This window comes from Hyperolius riggenbachi, chromosome 1 (assembly GCF_040937935.1).
Source record: "Hyperolius riggenbachi isolate aHypRig1 chromosome 1, aHypRig1.pri, whole genome shotgun sequence".
Lineage (NCBI taxonomy): Eukaryota > Metazoa > Chordata > Amphibia > Anura > Hyperoliidae > Hyperolius > Hyperolius riggenbachi.
The window spans coordinates 140,925,085-140,948,813 of NC_090646.1; the positions used below are offsets into that span (position 1 = coordinate 140,925,085).

At 43.9% G+C, this 23,729-nt stretch overlaps 1 protein-coding gene across 4 annotated transcripts in view; it reads right to left on the bottom strand.

Annotated features, from left to right (window-relative positions):
• MTUS1 (microtubule associated scaffold protein 1) overlaps positions 1-23,729 on the bottom strand; it is a 388,163-nt gene that overhangs the window by 363,258 nt on the left and 1,176 nt on the right. The gene's annotated exons all lie outside the window — the stretch shown is intronic.

A 23,729-nucleotide genomic window follows, 5' to 3' on the forward strand; every position in this document is an offset into this window, starting at 1 on the left:
CAGCCCTTACAGGTGGGGCAATTACTGTCCAGCACTGCTGATTAATCACCTCTGTGGCTTTCCACAAAACATGCTGTTGGTGGTACTGGGCTATAATGAACATGCAGATCAGATGATTTGACTCTGGCTGCATGCTTATTGAAGGTGTGCGAATCAAAAAACACATTCAGACAAAAGCTCAGAAACAGGCAAGGTTTTTAAGGGAATAAAGATGGTAGCCTCCGCATTTGCTCACTTCAGGTTCCCATTAAGGTTTTTCAGCCCTCAGGTACACCAAGTATGGTTACCCTGACCTCCACATTCAGAAGCTGTGGAAGAAGTGCAGTACTTTGGGTCAAACAGCAAAAACGCAAAACTTGTGTCCATTGTTTCAGACAACTGCAGAATATGCTGGAACCCCCTTCCTGGCTTTTATCTCGGCCTTCCATAAAGCTGTACTGTCACATCTCTGACTGGAGGGAGATCTGTCAAGAAGTCTGCACTGCTGCCTGAAGCTCAGCTTTCACAATGGCTAATCCCATGATACAGCCATCTCCACCGTGTAGAACAAGGGACTTTCCTTCTCTGTTACACCACATCCCTCTAACAAGCGGATCATGTTATAGCTAGTGATATAGTTTCCAAAAGGCATTGGCGGCCGTGGAAATTTTACAGTAAATCCTCCATAGAAAATTTGGTCATAGTTCATTTTTATAACTCCTGGATTTAGCGTTGGACACCCACAGACATTTATTTTTAAGGAGGAGTGTGTGCTAGAAGCCCTCGCCATGAATGGCACAGTGTTACCAACGCCTCACTATAAATAGCAGATGCTAGTACTATGGAATGACAGGCAGATAAACACAGCAGGACCGAGGCCAGCTAAACCACACTGGTTATACATAGCTCCAGTGACCACACTGCACACAGTCACCCTCATGCATTCACTAGCAATTTGTACTCTTACTGAAAACCCACATAGATTCTAGTCTGGTCAAGGATGAATTGAAGTTATTTAAGAGGCAATATTCATTCTCAACTTGCAATTATAACAAGCAACTAATTAACAATTCTGTATTTTGTACTGTTTCTGTATTTTGTGCCAACTCTTTTATTTCGTTTATTGGTGTATACCATTGTCTGTACTTTGTTCCCTATGTTTGTTTCTTACTTTGTACAGTGCCACGCAGAGCCGGATTAAAGCTAAATGGGCCCTAAGCAAAGTAACTGATTAGGCCCCCCCTTCATGTCGTAATAGAATCAGAAGATGCAGCTGCACAGCAACATGCCGCACACACCAGGGCAGCCGAGCTACTGGTTGCTATGGGCAACAGCCCGCTTTCCCCTGTGGGTGCACAATGCATGGAATAGCAGCGGCAAAATGCGGAGTGAGAGATGAATGGCTGGGACATTTGCACTCAGGGGCTGGGGCACCCCTGTGAAGAGGGCGCCAGATATCACAGCAGAAGCACTTTCCCCCTGCATCTCCAGCCTGGCAATAGCAGAAAACTCTGGACACCACCAAACCGGAAGCCGTTCCCCAGACAGAATTACATAACCACCCCCACCACGAAACAACCAAACTAGACAGCCACCATGCAGCCTCCATCCCAGTGAATACGATAGTCCAGCAGAGAAGGCAGCCGTAGCGGGGGAGAATGACAGCACCAGATGAATCACATTCACCTATTGCGATCCAAGCAATAGAGGTCCCGTCATCCGGAACCCATCTGTCTCCTCTTGAGTGCTGCCGCTCTGTTACTACTACTATTACTACTTATTACTTCCTGTCTGATCTGAGAATCAGGAAGTTCAGAGCAAGCGGCTGCACTGTAGAAGAGACAGATGGGTTTCAGATGACAGGATCCCTATCGCTTAGATCATGGATAGGTGAGTGAGCGTTTGCCATCTGCTGCTATCATTCTTGCTGCAGCTGTGGTTCTCTGTGGCAAGGGAGGGAGGAGTGGGCAGCGGCAGAGCGCACAGTAGCAGGAGGGGAACCTAGGAGGAGAGCATGGCTCTGAAGACAATCAGCAGCGCACAGCATCATTTGACAAGACAAATAACATTTATATCACGCTTTTCTCCTGGCGGACTCAAAGCGCCAGAGCTGCAGCCACTAGGACGCGCCCTATAGGCAGTAGCAGTGTTAGAGAGACTTGCCTAAGGTCTCCTACTGAATAGGTGCTGGCTTACTAAACAGGCAGAGCAGAGATTCGAACCCTGGTCTCCTGTGTCAGAGGCAGAGCCCTTAAAGGGACTCCGAGCAGTGCCTGTGGGTATGCCTTTAGGCATACCCACAACTAATTAATTACATCCTCACACCTACCAGCATGATGTTTGTAATTATATCCCCCTGGGTTCCATATATTTCATTGCATTTTGCTGAATCGAGCTGCCAACTTTGGAGAAAAGTCGTCCTGTGTAATATAATCTAACTATGGAAAGATGCATATCATTTTGAAGCTCTCTTTCTCTTTCCAATGATAGATAAACTGCCACCCTACACCTTTTAGTTTTCGCTATTTTCGTGATCAAAATTGCAGTGGCCACGATTTCGATCGCGAAAATAGCGAAAACTAAAGGGCATAGGGTGGTGGTTTATATATATCATTGGAAAGAGGAGAAAAAGAGCTTTAAAATGATATGCATCTTTCCATAGTTGCTGCACTGCTCAGAGTCCCTTTAGGCCCCATTCACACTGCATGCGTTTCCAGCCGCGTTTTGGAAATGCGTGCAGGTGGCCGACACGCACGACATCAGACAGTGCATAGAGTGCATTGTCTGATGTTCACACTGTATGCGTTCCGGACCTGTGCAGTCCAGGAATGCATGCTGCACGCATTTTTTGCCAAAACGCGTGGCTGTCCCATTCACTTTTCAGTGATGGGATCAGCCACAAAACGCATACAAACGCGGATGGCTTGCATTCGTACGTGTTGCGTTCCGCGTGCGTGCCCGTCCGCGTTTGTAATGTGAAAGCGGCCTTAACCATTATACCCATCCAGCCACCACTGACAGGATGGCGAGGGCTGGTTTATGTGCTGATGGGGCCCCTTTGACTCTGAATGGGGCCCCAAGCGACTGCTTTTGTTGCCTGGTCGGTAATCCGGCCCTGGTGCCATGGGATATGTTGGCACTTTAAAAATCAATAACATAAACCCCACTGACAAGGAGACTTCCACTCAAATGTGTTTTCTTATAGAATCAAGGCTGGGATCCACTAAAGTGCTTTTAGCAGCATTTTTGAAACAACGTCAATTGCAGGTGATTCCAGAAATGTTTTTTGCCAATGAAAGTAAATGGAGGGGAACTAGCTAGACTGATTGCGATTATAATTAATAGTCGGTCATGCAGCATTTTGGGAGCAATTGCGCTGGGCTAAGGAGCCTGCCACTTTCTCCCCATCCATTAGCACAACGCAGCCAAAGTCTTAAAGGGGAACTCCAGTGAAAAAAAAAAATGCGCTTCATTTTAACAGTAATTATGTATAAATGATTTAGTCAGCGTTTGTCCATTGCAAAATCTTTCCTCTCTCGGATTTACAGTCTGACATTTATCACATGGTGACATTTCTACTGCTGGCAGGTGATGTCACTGGGAGTAACTGCTGTTTTCTTTTTTTGGCAGTTGGCAACAGCTGTAAACCGCTATTCCCCATAATGCAATGAGGTTCAGAGACCGGAAACTGCCAGGACCATGGTCCTCACAGTATCCTGTGGGAGGGGTTTCACCACAATATTACCCATACAGAGCCCCCTGATAATCCATTTGTGAAAAGGAAAAGATTTCTCATGTAAAAGGGAATATCAGCTACTGATTGGGAAGAAGTTTAATTCTTGGTCACGGTCTCTTTAAAATCTGCTTCAATGGTGCAAGGTATTCTTGTCTCATCTTCACTGCATACTGTCAGCGTGCAGCAGCGTTCTCCGTAGGCTCCTGAATGCACGTCACGTGACATCGGGAGCCTCCAGAAAAATGCTGCTGCACGCTGACAGGTGTGTGATGGGACTTAGGTAAGGTCACCCCATGAAATCTTTACAATGGGGACCCCATGTTTTGTAGTTGAGCCCCTGCCTCCAAACAATAAGGGACAAGTACATCTGCACAGTAGCACAGAGCCGCTCGTGGATGGAGGGAAAAGGCGTGCACCAGCTGTTCCATGCTACTGCACAGACAAGACTTATGCCGGCGCAGTGGCAGTTGCGCTTCTACATAGATGGCTCCCAGCAGCCGAGATCAACTCCAAAAAGCTCCTGTCGGATTTGCTCAGAGGGTCTCAGAGCTGGATTGGTGGCGTCAAGGAAGATGGGGGAAGCCTCAGGACTATCCTGAGTCTTCCCTCTACTAAGGCAAGTATATAACTTTCATTCCAATTTTCCTTTCAGGTTCACTTTAATGCTAGTGACATGACCAAAATAAGGCTAGATGCCTTCAAAAAAAAACATTCACATTATATGCTTGAGGAAAAAGCTCACACAAAATCTTAATTAGGCAGAAAAAGAAAATCTACAAAAAGCAATTTATGCAAGATCAAAAACATGGCAAAAGCTGCAAAGAGATTATAAAATCTCAGTACAAGAAAAGGCCAAGTGACAGATTCTACCGAGGGGGTTCTCTGACCAAGGCAACAGATTATCCAAAACACTACCATATATGGAGAAAAGAAAAAAAAAGGAGGTCCCAACCACCATATTAACTAAACAAAAAAACAAAAAGAAAAAAAGAAAAAAAAGAAATGTCTACAAGCAGTGATTGTGCAGTTTCCACATATTCTAAGAGGATCTATAGAAATCTAAAGTGTGCCATATATAAACTACCGGTACCACTATACTGATCACTAATTATATAAATTTATAAGAGACTTTCCCACCCTAACAGAAGCACAATCTGAAATGTTGGAAGCAATTAGGACTGTAGAGAAGGCAGCATATGTGATTAGCACTCAGGGGACATCTCCAAGCTATGTTGAGTCCGGGAACAATTATACACAAAATATGCAGGGTCCCGACTGCTTAACATATTCTAAACAATGCCTCTGGGAAAAAAATGTGTTACCTGGCCCTTTAAACAAGGTTATAATTGTTGCATTGCATCCAGGATAGGAAGCACTGAATAGTAATTATGGGCAAATTTAACTGCTCAATATGAAAAACACAAATGTCTAGCTCTCAGATTTCAGGAAGTCATGTGCCCATATGCAATTAGCTTTTTCTCCTGAGTTTTCTCTCAGGTGATATTTTCACACCTTGCCAATATAAGGCATTTTAAACCACCAGCACGTAAGTAAATGCTTTACATTTTTTCACCTACTTTGATACTGCAATTGTAAAGTGCTGAAAAGTTATTTGAAAGTGAAGTTGAAAATGATCTCCTAGGAGATCACTCAAGAGAAAAAGTTAATTGCATATAAGCCATACTCTCAAATATTCACATCAGCCAAACAGGTTTCATACGTGGCAATTCAATGGCAGCCAGTGTTAGAAGAACACACATACACATGGAAGTAAACCATGTCAGGGTGGGGGAGAGACTACTACGGTCACTGGATGCAACAAAAGCTTCATAGTAGTGTGGACAGACAGCATCCTCACCTTGCATTGCTGGGTTTCAGGTTCAAAGAGGGCCCAGGACACTACCTGCATAGAGTTTGTATGTTCACCCCATTTTTATGTGGGTTTCCTTGGACACTTCAATTTCCTCCAACATAATAAAAATATTCAGTTTATTAGCACCAAATTACAACGGGCACGAGACTATAGTGGGGATTAGTTTGTTAGCCCCTCTGAGGTGAAGTTAGTGACAGGACTAAATACCCTGTAAAGCATTATGAAAGATGTCCGCTTTACATAACAAAATGCGTTCCCCATTTTTATCTATGACTGGGGAAACTTGGGATTGCCCCAAATTAATCACATAGGTAAAAGGTATTTATCAAAAACCATATATACACATACAAATCAGCATTATTAACCTCCTGAGCGGTATGGACGAGCTCAGCTCGTCCATCACCGCCGGAGGCTGCCGCTCAGGCCCTGCTGGGCCGATTTGCTTCAAATAAAAAGCAGCACACGCAGCCGGCACTTTGCCAGCCGCGTGTGCTGCCTGATCGCCGCCGAGCAGCGGCGAAAGAGGGTCCCCCCAGCCGCCCGAGCCCTGCGCAGCCGGACCAATCAGTTCCGGCCAGCGCTAAGGGCTGGATCGGAGGCGGCTGACGTCAGCTGACGTCCATGACGTCACTCCGCTCGTCGCCATGGCGACGAGGAAAGCCAAACAAGGAAGGCTGCTCATTGCGGCCTTCCTTGTTTGTTCTGGGCGCCGGAGGCGATCGGAAGAACGCCTCCGGAGCGCCCTCTAGTGGGCTTTCATGCAGCCAACTTTCAGTTGGCTGCATGAAATAGTTTTTTTTTTAATTGAAAAAAAAGACTCCCGCAGCCTCCCTGGCGATCTCAATAGAACGCCGGGGAGGTTAAGTTGCTTTAAAATGACAATGCAAGCTGGCAGGTGTGCTTACAACCTGGTTGCTACAGCTATAAAACCAATGGTATTAATTAAAAATTAGACCACTAAACCAGATTTATCCATGGCAAAGATATTTTTTCCAGTATCAGTGCCATCTTCTGAATTTAAAAAAAAACATTCCCTACAAAACATGGCATGTTCAATTCTGTTAAAAAAAAAAAAAAAAACTTGGTTTGCAAGTACAACTATAGTCCTAACATTTGTATAGCGCTTTTCTCCCGTTGGACTCAAAGCGGTCAAGAGCTGAAGCCACAAAGCTGCGCTCAAGAGGCCACCCTGCAGTGTTAGAGAGTCTTTACCAGAACTTCTTACTGAATAGGTACTGACCCTAGCCAGGATTCAAACCCTGATCTCCCATGTCAAAGGTATAGCCCTTAAAGTGTACCAGAGCTGAGCTAAAATAAAAGTTAAAAATACATACCTGGGGCTTCCTCCAGCCCCATGCGCACGGCTCGTTCCCACATCACCGTCCTCTCCTTTTTGGTACCTGGTCCCGTAACTTCAGCCAGTCGCGACCAGTCTGACGCAAGAGAATTGTGCTCTTTACGTTTCTCGCCAGCAGCCGCCGGAGAAATACGTAGAGGGCGCACTTTTGCGCAGACTAGCAGTAACTGGCTGAAGTTACAGGACCCGGTACCGGCGCAGGAGAAGGCAGAGGACGGCAGCGAGGGAGCGATCCGTGCACATGGGGCTGGAGGAAGCCCCAGGTATGTATTAAACTTTTATTTCAGCTCAGCTCTGGTTTCCATTAACCAGTACACTATCTAACCACTACTATAGAATTAGTTATGGGAACATGCTTGTAATTCAAAGCAGTCTTATATCAAAGCGTATTTCCCCATAGGTATTAATGGAAACTCAGTTGATTCCTTCCACAATCCAAGAACAATTATGGAAAAACAAATACAAAATACAAAGTTCTGTACAAAGTAAAAATGAAAAAAAAAATTTGTAGATTCACTATAAACAGAATCATTACCATCTGTTAGCTCACCCCAACCTTTTTTTATGTGGCTTTAACAAGGAACAGTTGCTTTTGCCTCCTTTTCCTGCAGCAAAGGCAGAACTACCATCAGCTCAGTTGTGATGATGCGCTATGCGTATACGCTCTGTGCTTGTATATCAAGAAATTACTTGCTTTTTAAGTCAAAATTTCATAAAATGTTTTGCTCGACTTACAAAGCACTTTTAACCTCCTTACCGTTACAGACGAGCTGAGCTCATCCAGTAACACTGCTGTGCACCGCTCAGGCCCTGGTGGGCCGATTTGCACAATTTTTTTTTCAAACATGCAGCAAGCACTTGCCGTGAAAGAGGCCCCCCCCCCCAGACCCCAATCACCGCCAGGCTGCACTATGGGGTGGATCGGGACTCCCCCTGACGTCACGACATCCGTGACGTTAATGAAGTCATCGCGATTGTCGCCATGGCGACAGAGGAAGCCCATACAGGAAATCCAATTCAGAACATGATTTCCTGTTGCGTAATAGCAATACCAGTTACCTTGCAGCCCTGCTGATCTATTTGGCTGCAGTAATGTCTGAATCACAGCAGAAACAAGCATGCAGCTAATCTTGTCAGAAAACCTGATCTGCTGCATGCTTGTTCAGGGTCTATGGCTATAAGTATTAGAGGATCACCAGGTTAGCCGGGCAACTGGTATTGTTTACAAGGAAAGAAATATGGCAGCCTCCATACCCCTCTTACTTCAGTTGTCCTTTAAAGAAAATAGCTGCATCACCTACACGCTATAGCGGATTTCCAGCCATTTTTGTTACAGAACTTGTTTAGTAACAGCTTTACTGTAACAATATTTGAAATGTGCTACACAAAAACGCTCTCTAAACAGGCCTAGAATCGCTCTGAAATCTACTTCAAAAACCTCTAGCGTTTTGCAGATCTGCTAGAGGTTTTTTGTGTGCACTGGGCCTAATGCTGGGGATACACAGGACGACCCGGCGGCTCGATCAGCCGCCGGATCGACTCCCGCCGCGTCCCCGCCGCCGTCCGGATCAATTCCCGCTCGTCCCCGCGGGTGCTTCCTTATTTTCCGCTCGACTCCCCGCTATTGTCCGCCCGCGGGGATAGAGTAGGGTTATCGGACCTGTCGGAACTGATCAATCGAGCCATCAGCGGCTTGATAAGGGGTAAACCGTACAGTGTATCCCCAGCATTAGAGAGAGAAGGAAGCATAACTACATGGTGTGAGGATAGACTTAACAGTGTAGAAAATGTCAATTCAGAGATCATGCTTCATAATGGTAATATAACTACATATGACATCCGCACAGGTGCGGACAGGTTTTGTCTGCTACAGGAAAGTAAATGAACAACTGAGAGTCAAGTGGAGAGCTGCAAGGCAGATATGAGTGTGCAGGAAAATAGTATTTTCATATTACCTGTGACACATTCCACACACAGAGGGCAGAAGCAGAAAAGAACAAGAGGAAACAGGCCCCAGACACGCAATTCAAGTCTATTTCTTCAGAATGCAGAATATTAACACAGAATTTGCTGTGACTATTAATAATAATAATAATAATAATAATAATAATAATAACTACCCATTATAATACTGAAACAAACTACGAAAAAACTGACACACTAAATCAATATGGTATTTGTCTGTTACATTCTTTTGGATAACAAAGGTTTCTCTTGCTCACAAAAAAGTACCCAGGTTTGTGTTCAGGTCACCCAGCGAAGCTTAAAGTGATAAGAAGGATATGGAGGCTGCCATATTTATTTCTTTTTAAGCAATTCCAGTTGCCTGGCAAATACTAGTGCGGGAGATAACCCTGAACAAGTATGTGGCTAATCCAATAAGACTTGAGACCTCTGATCTACAGTCGGATGCAAACGTTTGGGCAACCTTGTTAATCGTGATGATTTTCCTGTATAAATCGTTGGTTGTTAAAAAATGTCAGTTAAATATATCATATAGGATACACACGCAGTGATATTTGGAAGTGAAATGAAGTTTATTGGATTTACAGAAAGTGCACAATAAATTGTTTAAACAAAATTTCACTTCTCAATTATCACTGTGTGTCTCCTAGTCTCCTATATGATATATTTAACTGATTTTTTTATCATAAAAAAGGAAAATCATGAGGATTAACAAGGTTGCCCAACTGTCACACCCCACTGTACATGCTTGTTCAGGGTGTATGACTGAGGGCTCGTTTCCACTATCGCGAATCTGCATGCGTCCAACGCATGCAGATTCGCACATGTAATGCAAGTGGATGGGCCTGTTTCCACTGTAGCGTTGTTGAGGTGCGTTTTTTTCAGCGGTAAAAAAACGCACAAAAGAGCCAACGAATTCGCCTGCGAGTGGAATGCATGCGAATCGCCGCTAATGTATTTAATAGGAAATTCGCATGCGGCTATGGTATGCGAATTTTCATGCGAATTCGCATGCGAATTCGCATAGGTACCAATGTAATTCAAACAGGCAGTGACATGGTTAATTTCGCATATACCCTCACCTATGCGAATTCGCATGCGAATTCGCGGCAAAAAACGTGCAAAAATTCGCATCCGCATGCTAATTCATGGAATTTCAACAGCGGTGGAATCCAGGCGATTCTGCACCGCAATAGTGGAAACGAGCCCTAAAGCAGCCCATACACCACAGGTCGATTCCCAAACAATTTCATGCTGAAATCGCAGTCACACGCGCCGCCCTTACTGGGAAACCACATGGGGCGTGCATGTATGCAGAGACTGAATCTCAGAAGCCAGCAGTGGGACAAGCAGAGGCCGCAGAGAGGTAATGTATGCATTTACACGGCACACATAGTTGGGAGTTTCGTCGCGGTCGTCGATCATTGGGAAATTGCACGCCGTTTCCACCACACACCCGATTGAGGAACATCTTGCAGCATGCACGATCGAGAATGCAACCAATTTTCATCCCGAAATTGGTCGCATTGTGGGTCGGGCATGCACTTGGCTGCACAGATTTTCATCCAATTCGATTAGAATAATGGTCGATCGGCCGCCAATTCACCCGATGTATGGCCACCTCAAGGCCAAGTTCGCAGTGGGACGTTATGCTGGGGCGTTAACAGCGCAAGGCAAAATTAGAACTCAACAAAAAAAAGTTGCAACGCACATTACCACTGCGTTAATGCCGGATACAGTAGGTACAGTGAAGCATATAGGCAATGAAAAGTATGCTTCCGTGTACAGGTAACATTGCGTTACCATTATGAAACCCATTACACCGCAACTCTAATGTTGCATAGACTTATTGCAGTGCGATAACCAGTGTTAGGGCTAGAACCCACTAAAGCCATAATGTAATAAATCGCAAAACGCAGGACATGCAGCATTTTTCGCAGTTAGCGTTTCTGCAATGTAAAGTATATAAACGCTTATCAAAAACTGCACAGAGCGATTCTGGTAGTGTTTTGAAGTTACTGCACTGAAAAAAAATTAAAATTGAAAGGACCAATCAGAATTAAAAGCGCTAATCGCTACACAATCGCTGTCAAAAACCTTACACTTTAAAATCGCTACCATAAACTCTCATGAAATCACAACACGCTAGTGAACGCTAGCAATAGCGATTTGTAGTGTGTTCCAGGCTTTATAAGATTTAGTAAAGCGCAACTATAACAACCCACCGTGAACTAAGCCTAAAAGTCTAAAAGTATTAAAGACAAGATCAGGGAGGCAGCCAGGCCACTAGCTTTGTTTAAAATGAAAGAATTATGGCAGCCTCCATATCACCCTCAGGCTACTTACACACCAGGACGTTGCGTTTAGGGGACGTTATACGGCACATAACAAATAACATTTGTAAAGCGCTTTTCTCCCGTGGGACTCAAAGCGCATAAGCATGGCTCCGTGCCCCTAACGCAACGACTGGTGGTGTTGGAGCAGGACGCTACCAAGAGCCGCGTTACAAGCAGCTCTTGGTGCGCCTGCTCTGTCGGAGACGCTGCGGAGACCACGTGAGCGGAGCTCTCCGCATCACGTGGTGCCGCCAGCCAATCCGTGGCCGCTCCCGGATGTAAACACTGCAAAGTAGCCATGTGCCTGGCTACGTAGCGGCCTCTCCCCGCCTCCTCTCCGCCCATAAAATGAAAAAAAAACGTACTGAGCATGTGCAAACAGTCTACCTCGGCTTAGCTGCGTGTAAAGTACTGCATGCAGTACGTTATGTAGACGTGCTGCGTTACACTGTAACGCAACGTGGGCACTGTGAACAGCCCATTGATTTTTCATTGCTGTGCGTTGGTGTGCGTTACAGGCTGCTCTAACGTGCGCCTGTAACGTCCCACTGTGAAACCAGCCTCACTCACCTCGGATTTCCTTAAAACTGCAACATAAAAATGCCAAGATCATACTGGTCATACCTCTTTCCACAGGCCCTAAAATGCTGATGTGTGAAATCTCTATTCACGTAAATGGACATAGAAGCGTTTTAGTGTCACATGAGGATGATGAAATAAATGTAGCATGCACCATTTGGGCACAAGGTACAAATAGAAAAAAGGCCAAATTGCTTCATTGCAAATTTTTATGCTTCACACAAATTTTATTACAATTAGTATACAGCCTTTTGGGCTAATCCAAACATGCTGCAACTGTATTTGAGTGCACCAGTTCCAAACTACTGCACACAAGTTTGCATCCACTCAGAAAACTGCACATTTCATGGATCACCTCTATTCTGTACATGGGCTGGTTCAATCTGCAAGAGCTTTTCTTTAGCTAGTGATTTGAAAAGCTCTTGCTGATGCAATGCTATGGGGGATTTTTATATCGTTGCTCACGTGAGAACACACATTGCATTTCGTTAGCAAGAGCTTTTAAAGTCACAAGCGCTTAGAAAAAGCTCTTGCAGTGTGAACTAGTCCTATCTCACACACTGCTTATTGCTGCCTGTAAAGCCATGTACACACACTAGACTGATCTCAGCCAAGGCGCTGCTCAATGCAGGCTCAGCTGATAATCTAATGTCTACAGGTGTCCTATTTGTTCACTTAGAAATGTAGCATGCCAGAGACACAGAGTATGAAGCACATTGTTGTATTCACCTCTTCTCTCCATAGAAACAGCACATGCCAACCGGCTACACCCGAGAGACATCGATATAGCCCTAGCTATCAAAGGAAACCCTTAGGGACCCTGACATGGAACTCTGCTGTATATTTGTTAGCTGTATCTATGTTCCCCTTGTCGTCTTATTGTGCTTTGTAAAGCGCTGCGGAATATGTTGGCGCTATATAAATAAAAAATAATAATAAAAATAATAATAATACTGCACATCATGTGCAATAGCATGGTTACATGAATATCTATAGACTTTCATATGTAAAAGGTTCATAGAAAAGCTATGCATTTGCACGCAATGCGGTGTAACACAGTTGAGAACACTAACGTGCAACACAAGCTTTTTCCTGCTGGGTTCCATTGTACTGCAACCAACATCCGCGTTAAAACATACCACAATGGGCATGCCGTGCGTCGGGGCCACATGCATGGAATCCCAATTTGTGCATGTGTCTTGTAGTGTGGATTGGTAGAGCCATTAGAGTGATAGTAACTGAAGGTGTGCATGCACCATAAGCATCCATCAGGTAACAATGTCAGTTACTATTGTATAATTACTACTGTATTGTTACTATCACGGTAAAATTGTGGTAAAATAGCCACAATCTGGATTTTTTTTGCAAAAAAAATAAATAATCGCAATCGTAGCTATTTTGCTGCAATTTTAGAACAATTTTAATGCAAGTCAATGGAATTGGGGGGGTTTTAAAACGAAAAATGCTCCCCGGTGTGCCAGGGCCCTGAGATTGAATCATCTCCACAATGATAAATTGATAGAAAAAGTGAACATATCTATATGATCTTGCAAGAGAAGAAAATAAAAATGCAATTCATACAAGTCATCCAGAGTTCAGGGTCACCAAGGGCAAATGCTTGCTTTTTAAGGGCGTTTCCACTCAGGCCTCCATTTAGTATTGGCAACTTGTCGCAGTGCCAGCATTAAATGACATACTACAGTGTTGTGTGACATGGTCATGTGGAAGATAATGGTGAGGGACAATACGACGTGGAAGGTTCCCTGGAAAAAAAGTGTTTATAAGCCTTTTGAGACATGAATTGTTCCACAGCCGTGGAAAGCTGGAATCACTACATAGGCCTTGTGGCCAGCTGAGTCCTGCCTTCACCACATGTCTAGGTTGTAGAGTTTTCAGTTAACACTTTGGCTATCATTCATAAAAGTGCTGTCAGTAAAATAAATCTGTGCGGGGAAACACCGCTGTCGGTATTTCAGCCTTCTGGGTGGTCATTCATAAAAAGGTTTCTAGTTGCAATAGGAGTGCGCAGATATCCCGCTGTAGGCTGGCGTTAGGCTGTCGGAAAGGCATGCAGAAACAGGAGAAGCTGGCCGAGTCCCTCCGTGCGGTGTTCTCTCTGCTGCTGCTTGGGAGGTCTATCCCATTCACTTACATGTATTCCGCATGCTTTTCGCTACATCCAGGGGAGCGGTAATCCCCGTCCGCATACCGCTTGCGTTAATTTTTATGAATTTACATTTTGTTACATTTCGCATAGAATCACAGCACAATGCGGTAATTTATCGCTCTGCTCGGGAAAGTCCGCTTCGCATGCGGAAACAGCCTTTATGAATACACATTTTGCTCAGTGGTCGGTAAAGTCAGCTGTTTTTAGCATTTCCGCATGCGGGAACGCTTTATGAATGATAGCCATAGTATGCTAATAAATGTATCCGAGGTCTGTTCTCAATTGTGAAACAAAAAGCATTATTTTGTCAAAACCCTGTCACCCACTAACACAAACTGCACAGGCTCTTCACTATCCAGTGTTGCAGTGAAGTGGTGGTGGTGAGAGACCTACAATAAAAGTTAACCTACAGAGTTACTGTAGTGAGACAATATGTAAAAGGTTTATTTAACACTTACGACTGCCGCCGACATCTAAAGACATTTCGTTCCTCGTATCCCTGTGCCACGGTCATCTAAAGGCATTTTGAAGTTTTGTCTCAGTGACACCTTTCTACTTGATTTGAGATCTGTAAATAATGCCAAGTTGATGCCGAATTATGTAAATGTCGCTGCAAATCTATGCAGTTTGAAATCGAATGTGTTCACTGCTAGATTTGTTAGTCCATTTAAAATTTTCCCTATTAGCATCATTTGCGCTGCACCTCTCAGAGCTCCATATCACTGTGGATGGTGCAGTGTTTATGGACCTGAACGGTCAACCAGCGTGGTGGATATTTTCATAGATGCGATCGCAACTTGATTTAATGGTGGAGATCAATCAAATATGTTTTCTTTCATTCTGATTGGTCTTCTCAAAAACATAATTTGCTAAAAACTGCACCGTTAATTGGCATCTTAAAGGGACACCTTAAAGGGAACTTAAGTTTAGAGGCATAAAGAGGAACTGTGGGGAACATATTCATTTATAATTTATTCAGTGTTTGGCCATTGTAAAATCTCTCCTCCCCCCGATTTACATTCTGGGGGAAAAAAATAAAATAAAATTAAAACACTGGTGGTGACATCTTTAGTTCCGCCAGGTGATCTTTATGGAATGTTTATTACTGAGAGTTCTATGCGCAGAGGGAGATACTGCTTGCTTGGCAGTTGGGAAAAATCCTTGATTAAAGTTTCTCTTAAAGGGGTTCTGTGGGGGTGTCCTGGGGATAAGAACAGTCACTTACCTGGGGCTTCCATCAGCCCCGTTTAGCAGTAATGTCCCACGCCGTCCTCCTCCGATCCGCCATTCTCCGCAACCGGCCTCGGTCAATTATTCCTCTGATGACAATAATGCGGGCTCCCGTACGCGTCATTGGAAGCTTACTGCGCAGCCAAAGGTTTCTTGTACTGCGCAGTAAGCTTCTGATGACGCGGGAGGAAGCGAGCAGGCGCGCGGCCCAGGCCATGCAGCCGCAGTTAAAAGCATGCCGCGCTAGACTGCCAGGTTAATTTCATTTTAAAACAATAGCAGCTGCCCCCTGTATCCCTTCCACCTCTTGACAGTTTCATACATTTTTGCTATAACAATTTCTTGATTCCCAGGCATCTTAATAAAACTACCTTTTACTAAAGTTTTGTTTATATTCAATTTCCTTATACTAAGTTTGTTATGTTTAACTGTGTTCATTAACGCAGGGTCAAACTCAGACAACGCACCAAAACAAAACGCTGCAATGCTATTTCAATCCAGAGTCATAAAAGGAAGCTGGGACACAATTCATTACCTCTGTTCACTTGACAGATTATACAGTGCACTGACCTCATGACAAGGCAGAGTGGATTCTTGTGCAGTAAAAAGCAATTCAGGCCTACCGCAGTAAGGGGCAGCTGAAATCCTATACATGAAGAATGCATTAAGACTACATCCATGCATCCCGTAACATGACCCCCACTTAAGTATTAAATGAGGTCGGGAAAGCGATACGGCAGTGGGAGTAACTAGACACATAACTTACACAAAGCAAGAGCTACAACAGTTCAGCCAATGACATGCGAGGGGTCCAGGAATAGACCCATTCTGCCATTCAATACAGATTTACATTCAGCCTATTTACAGCTAGCTCGTCAAAATAAGAGTACATGAATAGCCTGGCACTGTACAGTATTGGTCGTGTTACAGTATAAAACGTGCACATAGCATGATTGCAATCATAGAGGCAGACATGACTGAATAGGAAAACAATGTAGATAATCCTCAAGAAGTCAAAAAGGAACCCATGTAAGGATCTGTGTGAATAGGAGGATTTATAAAGACATGAATGCACTTGCAACTTGGGCTGGCTGAAACCACTGCTGTCAGGGCCGGATTTACCATAAGACACTGTAGGCATGTGCCTACAGGTGCCTGATGATGTGGCTCTTACCTTCTTCCCAGAGTGCCTCTCTTCTCCCTATGCAGAGTCCCAAGTGGAGTGTGAATGATAGGTTAGTAACCCCGCTCGGCATTCTACTGACCAGATTTCCCTTCAATTGCAACCACCTCTAGCTACAATATACTAAGCACAGCTCTGCCTTCCTTGTACTAAAGGGCACCTGTAGCTACCTATGATGTGCAAGGGAAGTAAGGGAGATGTGACAGCTGGGACAGCAATCAGTTGCGGTGCAGTTTGGTGGGGACTTGTAGGTTCATAAAGGATGCAGTCTAGGGTGCCAGGACATCTGTGCCTATAGGCTCCTGTGAGGTAAATCCGGGCCTGGTTGCTGTGCATAATTTTAAGGCAACATCACAAAGTATGTGCAACCCCAGAAGGTGCATACACATACAATTTTGATTGGCCAATTATCCCACTTCCATTTAGTATGAGAGCTTACCTACACAGTCTGTTCATAGTATTCACAATCTGCTGACCCTCATACTACATGGAGGTGGTAAAATTGGTTCATGACTGGCCAATGAAAATTGGATGTGTGTATGCACTCTGAGGTTCTGTTCCCACTTGTGCCGGACCACATACAGCCAGCAGGAGCTGATAGTGCAGTGTCCGCTCTGATGGTCCGCTGTGGCTTGGCTAGAGGCCCGTGGCGGATACGCTCCCCCATAGACTATACAGGAGACCACATCCGCCTGCCCAGGATTATCTCAGAGAAGTGTGGTCAGCTTATTGCGATGGACCCCGGGCATCCACTGCAGCACGACAAGTGTGAAAGGCTCCCATTTATAAAATAGGAGACGTTCACTGTCCGTTTAGCGACGAGCAGAGAATGGACAAAAAAAAACGAAAAAAAAAAAAAAAAACATTCTTCGCTTAAGTGAGAACACAGCCTGACCCGCAACTGCACACTATGATCAAGAACGGAAGACAAAATTACGCAAAAGAACCATCGTCACCCCTCTCTGAGGCCCTATTTCCAATGGGTGCCGCCTCTGAATTGGACTTGGCACCAGTGTCGCTGCAAAGCTATAGCCCAAACCCCATATTGTAGCTCAGTGTTCTCCCCAGAATTTTTTTCCAGCTGGGTGGCATGAAAAAGTAGCCGGGTGGCATGAAAAAGTAGCCGGGTGGGTTGAGATGAAAATGCAGGGCAACTCTGCTTACAGCATAGGAGGATGTGAGGAGGTGAGCCGATGACAGCCGGGTGGTCACCAAATCTAGCCGGGTGGAGCACCCGGCTAAAAGAGCCTGGGGAGAACACTGTAGCTATAGGGATTCAGATGTGAGCTATAAAAAGAAAAAAAAAAAAAAAAGAAAAAAAAACTTGCCGTTCAGAATCACATTAAGGGATTTCTGATGGCATGCTGTTGTCTGAATAAGCAACATTTTTGGATATAGTGGAAAGAGCAGAACGTACTTGCTTGGCAAAATGTTTATACAAGTAAAGGCTGCCCAAACACAAAAGGGTCATAATTTCAGATTGCCACAATTGAAAGAGCGTACATAGACTGCAAGGATGAAAGGTTTGGTTACCATTAGGGCTTATTCACATCTAAAATCGATGTCGCTGACAGTGATTTTCGATTTTGCACTTTTTTTTCCTGTCTTTGTATAAAGAGCTTTTGTAGAGAGATTCTGGTTTTTCACTTCCTGTCATCAGTCAGGAAGTGAACTCTTTCACCCGGAAATTAACAAACACAATGTATTTATTTATGAAAGCGCTGGGGAAATCGCTATACAAATCGCTTTTTCAAGCTCTTTGCGATTTCCCTATACCTTCCATTGAGCAAAAACGTTCAGAAATTGGTACAGGCACCACTTTGCTGAGCGGATCTTAAACCAATGTCTCAGATATGAACTCTCTCATAGGGAATCATTGCACAAGCACTTTCAGGGCAATTTTGCAAATCGTCCGCACTTTAAAAATAGTGAAAAACGCCCTAGGTGTGAACAAGCCCTTACTGCTTTAGCAATGTGCAATGCCTCTTGTAGATTAGCACAGTGCATAAATATAATACTTTTACATTTTTTTACAGCCTTGGCAAGCTAAAATTCTGTTTTATGTGCTTAAAATAGTACACCTGATAGAAGTCCTCTTATCTATGTTGAAGCAGAAATAATACTGGTTATATGACAGTATATAAAACACTAATGTATTCACATATCAAAAATACTGATTATATTACATATTAAAATGATGCATAAGTTGTATAATAGCACAGATGGACTTCAAACTTATAAAACAAATATGCACTGGACTTTACTCTTTCAGCAGACAAGTACTTTAGTATGCCTACTATATTATGTAGGACAGTTTAACATTTAATTTGTATTACAATTTAAAGGACAACTGAAGTGAGAGAGATATGGAGGCTGTCATTTATTTCCGTATAAACAATACCAGTTGCCTGGCTGCCCTGCTGATCCTCTGCCTCTAATACCTTTATCCTTAGGCCCTAAACAAGCATGCAGCAGATCAGGTGTTTCTGACATTGTCAGATCTGACTAGATTATCTGCATGCTTCTTTCTGGTGTTATTCAGACACTACTGCAGCTAAATAGATCAGCAGGGCTGCCAGGCAACCAACTGGTATGGTTTAAAAGAAAATAAATATAGCAGCCACCATATTATTGTCACTACAGTTGTCCTTTAAGATCATTAGGTGTTGGCGTATGTATAGACTAAACCAGAAAGCTCATGGTGACCCAGAACTCATTGGAGTGTGTAAGGGACTACAATGGTCCTAAAAGCCCCCTTACTATATATTTTTGCAGACTCAAACTACCAAATAACTGCTTCCAACTCCAGCCCTACAGCCATGTTGTCACCAAAGGCTGCTGAATGAATGTCCAAGCAATGGTCCATGTAAACCTGGTGGCCAATGAGTAAAGATGGCTTTCCTAATTTTAGCTGCCATGTTGTAATATTTAAAAAGGTAAAGCTAGCCTGTTCAGCCCATTCCTTTGGGGAAAATGAGCACTTGCAGCTCTGGACTTTTGCCTTTTCCCTGCCTTCTACTAATGCTAGGTACACACCATACAATTTTCTGACAGATTTACTGTCAGACTGATTATTTCCAAAAGGTCAGATTTTATTTCTGATAGAGATTCTGTTCACTGCTATGGAAAATCGATCGGAAATCAGATTGGACCTGTTGGAAATAATCGATCTGACACTAAATCAGTCAGAAAATTGTATGGCGAGTACCTAGCATAAGAGGGAGAGATTGTAACCTCTTTAAAGAACCTCTGCATTAATTACTATGACTAATAGTTATCGGAGTTGTTGCATCTGAGTGGCTGAATAGCTCGCTTGGCATGCGGCAAGGAATTGGCAGAAGTCAGTTTTCTGTTATATCAACACAACAACAAGCCACCCCGACTCACTATCAGCTTCAGGTCCAAAAATGTGATCTCGCTGTCACTAATCTCACTCGTGAGCCTCATGCTGACCTTAGAGTCTGACCACATCACCAGCACGTCATCTATGAATCTTGACCAGTCTCTGAAGGACCGTTCGGAAAGGATGAATTTTTCCTCCCAAGCCCCCTGAAACAACTTTGCACAAGTACGAGCCACTGGGGTCCCCATGGCTATGCCACCTACCTTGTTATACCACTTTCTATGAAATACAAAGGCATTATGTATTAAACAAATTTTAGGCATTCACAACGAAATCCAATGTAATGATAGCCTTGGTTAGTGTATAATTAAAAAAAAAAAAAAAAAAAAAAAAACTGCCTAGCTGCTCAAATGCCTGACTAATGTATGTGGTTATAAAGGCTGACCACATCAATGGTGGCTAGCCTATAGTCTGGTATCCAGGTGGCCTTCTCAACCCTTTGCAGGATTTCCAGTGTATCACATATGTACGATGGTACCCTCTGTATAGGGTGTGGTCAAGAGATCACGACAATCTGGGAGCCTCAACCTGACTTGATAGATTGTCTTGGTGGTGTGGTCATAGAATTGTGGAGCTTGGGGATTCAGTAACATACTGGCCATTCTCAAAAAACTGGCAATAAACTATGGAGGAAGCCAGTCAGGCCATCTCTGCCAAAAATCTAATAGGACTACAGCTAACCTGATGCACCACTGGAAGAGGTTGAGTATTGGATCCTCATCCCACCCTTCAGAATCTGCTCTGCATCGTGCCTTCATCCATACTCTCCTGCACTTAGCAAAAGAGCCTGTTGCTTGGCTGTGACCTATACCTGTACAGCACTGGGTCCCAGAATCTCAGCCAAGGAACAAGACACCATCTCTACAGTCAATATGTGTGTCCATTTGACCTTGCACCGCTAGGAATAGGATAACAGCATTTTTCAGTCTCCACAAGGACAAGACAATCTAACTCAAACCTCTCCCAATTACAGCTAAATGGGATTTAGCAGCCATCAACCCTGTAGATTTATGATGGAAATGCCTGTAGGTAGACTTTAAATCACGTAAGGAAAGCAGTAATTAATGAAATACTCTTGAAAACTGCAGCACAATCTAATTTATAGAGCCTTTATTTTGTCACCATTCCTTGTAAAAACACTCCACTTAATTAGCTGAAATGCTCCTCTGTAGCCAACCCTGGTCCACTCATTCTGTAGGACTTGGTGGTAGTTTCATGAAAGAAAAAAAGACATCCTCAAGTTCCTTCATGACCACTTTGAGAAAAGCTTGAACATCTCCTAGCAACCCCAAACAAAGTAAGGTGTGCCAAGAACATTTGCATAAATGTATGCTCTTGGATTGAGCACAAGCTGAACTCAAAGAAAAACATTATTCCAAGATAGTCTTGCTCCTTGACTAACACCTGACCACACTCCGCTGTGCAGCTATATTAACTAATAGTTTGCCACCTTAAACAACAATTTAAGGTTGCCTGGGTAGCCTGGATAGAGGATAAATTATTCTGAGCTCATTGAGTCATCATTACTCTTCTCTCCTCCTTTGCGACTACTGTTTTTTCTACTGTATTTGTGTGCCTTTCTCCTTTGCTTCTGCTCCCATGCACTCCTTCTGTCCTCACCCCCCCCCCCACCTCCAGTTCCACCTGACCATCTACTTCTACCCCTTTGTGCAACCTTCATCCTCAGTGCACCCATTAGCGCCACCTGTACTGCCTTGGTTTCTCCACTGCCCCCTTAGTGCCTGCCCCTTTTTATTGTTTGTTTTGCCCCCCTTTGTGCCACCTGTGTCACCCCCTGCCCTCTAAGACTCCACTGCTTTCTCATAACTCACCTCCAAGATAGTCCACAGCTGCACCCCACCACAGATTCCGTCTTGATCAGTGCCACAATGAGTAAATTACATCACAATGGGTGACTAGTTCATTGCATCAGGTCATTCGTATCTGGACCATTTGTAAACCAAAAGACTAACTTTGTCCAGTCCGGAGCGTACAGCTCCGCCTACTGCCTCCGTCATTCCATTGCTTTCCAGCGATTGGAGAAGCTCTGTGCCGCTCTGGACTGGACTCGCCCGACCCCCCCCCCCCCCCCCAGCTCATTAACATATGGAATATGCACTACGGCGTCTCCCCTCATCGCGTAGCGGTAGGCGGACCATGCGGCCAAGCACGGGCACTAAACCGGAAACCGCCGGATCCTGAAGATCCCCAGATCGTCTTCTCAGGACCCGCGGTTTCGGTTTAAAACCGGAGCATCATGCAGCCCTACATTTTAGTGCAGTGAACTCATTGTCATGTTCAAGAAACCAATCTGAAATGATTTGAGCTTTGTGACATTGTGCATTATCCTGCTGGAAGTAACCAGAGGATGGGTACAGGGTGGTCATGAAGGGATGGACATGGTCAGAAACAATGCTCAGGTAGCCCGTGGCATTAAAACATCCTCCACACCATTACACCACCACCAAGGCATGATGGATCCATATTTTCATTCTGTTTACGCCAAAATCTGACTATCGAGACTCATCAGACCAGGAAACATTTTTCTAGTCTTCAACTGTCCAATTTTGGTGAGCTCGTGCAAATTGTAGCCTCTTTTTCCTATTTTCAGTGGAGCGGAGTGGTACCCGGTGGGGTTTTCTGCTGTTGTAGCCCATCCGCCTCAAGGTTGTGTGTGTCGTTGCTTTATGACTCCTTATGTAACATGATTGACTTGGCTTCATGATCTTCAGAAACCTGCTGGATTTCATGTATGCTTGCATGAGCATACTGGCGCCAGTCTGCTGATCACCTGACATCTAACTGCTAAACAGTAACCAGCACAACTGCCATCTACGAGTTAACCATTTACCTGCATCAGTGTTTTACTTCAGCTAACATCTGGAAATATGCCTGAAGAAGAGGACTAGATCCCAGAAAGCTTGCATTATTTAACTTTATCAGTTAGCCATTAAAGGGGATTACTTTTACAAGACTGTTTTTTTCTACCTACATATGTTGTGGTTTCACAAATGCTTTTCTGCATACCTCAGTTATAACGAGTGGTTATTTCAGTCAACGTTGCTCTTCTATCAGCTTGAATTAGTCGGCCCATTCTCCTCCTCTGTCCTCTAGCATCAAAAAGGCATTTTCGCCCACAGGACTGTCGCATACTGGAGGTTTTTCCCTTTTCACACCATTCTTTGTAAACCCTAGAATTGGTTGGGCATGAAAATTCCAGTAACTGAGCAGATTGTGAAATACTCAGACCAGCCCATCTGGCTCCAACAACCATGCAAAGCTCAAAATTGCTTAAACCACATCTCTTTACCATTGTGACATTCAGTTTGGAGTTCAGGAGATTGTCTTGACCAGGACCACACCCCTAAATGCATTGAAGCAACTGCCATGAGACTGGTTGATTAAATAATTGCATTAATGAGAAATTTAACAGGTGTTCCTAATAATCGTTTAGGTGAGTATGTACACAAAAAAGTTCAGCATTTATTATTAGAAATTAGAAGTAGCAGTATTTGTGCCACTAGTGTCTTGTCTCCCTCTGTGCCCCCGCTGTCACACTATGCCTCCAGTGCACCCTACTGCGGCATTCTATCATATGATCATCCATCAGTATTGATCTTTTTCAAACCACACATCAACTGTATTTATCTTTACTTGTACCAAGTGTCCTGATTGTAAAGTATGTTGAACTGCTCATGTAGCTATGCTCCCCATTACTGTATATTTTTGTACATTGTACAACACTATGGAAGATGTTGGTGCTATATAAATACTAAATTATAATAATGATTACCGGTATGTTGTATCTTATATTAATTTAAAAATCTCCCCAGGAATAAACCGCAGCTCTGCACAGGGATATTCAGAATAATATCTGACAGTTGTTTGTCAAGGCCGGAAAGATTTTACATTGGTAAACAA